The sequence below is a fragment of the Diospyros lotus genome, chromosome 9, assembly GCF_014633365.1.
Source record: "Diospyros lotus cultivar Yz01 chromosome 9, ASM1463336v1, whole genome shotgun sequence".
Lineage (NCBI taxonomy): Eukaryota > Viridiplantae > Streptophyta > Magnoliopsida > Ericales > Ebenaceae > Diospyros > Diospyros lotus.
The window spans coordinates 19,890,361-19,891,776 of NC_068346.1; the positions used below are offsets into that span (position 1 = coordinate 19,890,361).

General features: G+C 42.5%; 1 non-coding gene across 1 annotated transcript; it reads left to right on the forward strand.

Moving 5' to 3' along the window:
* Window positions 1-532: 532 nt before the first annotated feature.
* On the forward strand, window positions 533-637 carry LOC127810756 (small nucleolar RNA R71). The gene has a single exon (XR_008025565.1). It is a non-coding gene; the product is annotated as a small nucleolar RNA R71 (small nucleolar RNA).
* Window positions 638-1,416: the final 779 nt, after the last annotated feature.

The window sequence follows — 1,416 nt, forward strand, 5'->3', positions numbered from 1 at the left end:
GTGCACATGTTGACTGGAAGGGCTGCCATATCTGAGGTTTGGATGGTCTCTCCAACCTGGATTGTAGGTGGCTGAGTATGGATCATACTTGTGTTGTGGATGCTGCTGGAAAGGTGGATTGTGCTGCTGGAAAGGTCTACCAGGGAAGATGCCAGCAACAGATTTATTATTTTCTTGCAACTGTGGGCATTGATCTGTTGTATGGGATGGCAAGGAGCAAATGCCACAAAGCTGCTGCTGGGGTTGCTTTCTCTCTAATGCCAACTGCCTGACCATGGAAGCCAATTCCTCAAGCTTGTTTTCCATCCTTTGCAGGTCCATAGTGGCAGCCACATTGACTTCATTGATGGCTTTTGTAGGAGTGTTAATTCTGGTGCCAAATTGCAGGGCATTTTGTGCCATCTTTGATATCAGCTCTTGTGCAGCTGCTGGGGTCTTCTCTGCCAAAGCTCCTCCACTTGCAGCATCTACCAAGTACCTGTCCATGGGGATTAGACCTTCATAGAGATACTGAATTAGGAGTTGGTCACTTATCTGATGGTGAGGACAGCTGGAACACAACTTCTTGAACCTCTCCCAATACTCATGTAGAGTTTCACCACTCATTTGCCTTATACCACAAATTTCCTTCCTTATTGATGTTGTTCTGGAGGCTGGAAAGAATTTTTCCAGGAAGATCCTTTTCAATCCATCCCAGCTGGTAATAGCAGCTGGTGGTAGGTACTAGAGCCAATCTTTGGCTGATCCATCAAGTGAGAATGGGAAGGCTCTCAGCTTGATCTGCTCTTCATCTACTCCTTGTGGCCGCATGGTTGAGCAAACAACATGAAATTCTTTTATATGCTTGTGCGGATCCTCTCCTGCAAGACCATGAAACTTGGGCAACAAGTGGATTAGTCCAGATTTTAGTTCAAAATTAGCATCCAACTGTGGGTATTGAATACATAGGGGCTGGTAATGCACATCAGGTGCAGCCAGCTCTCTAATGGTTCTACCATCCAAATGACCATGATTTGCATTATTTCCATTACCATTATTTCCATTATTTCCATTATTTCCATTATCTGCCATATTGATGAATTCTGAAATAGGTTCGGATGAAGTATTAGAAGCACTATTAGGGTCAATCCTATCCCGAGACTTAAGCTCTCTAGCTTGCCTTCTAAGAGTGTTCTCTAATTCAAGATCCAAGTCAAGTAATGTTTTCTTAGATGACCTGGTCATGCACTAGAGATTAGCACAAAAACAGCACCAAAATGGCCTATGCATACCAAGAACACAGAAACACAAAAAACACACAAACAAAAACAAAAACACACAAACACAAAAACACAAAAATAGGTCAAACAATAAGCCCTTAGATGATTTTTTTATGCAATTTTTCACAAAATTTCAACACAAAAACACTGAGGGACC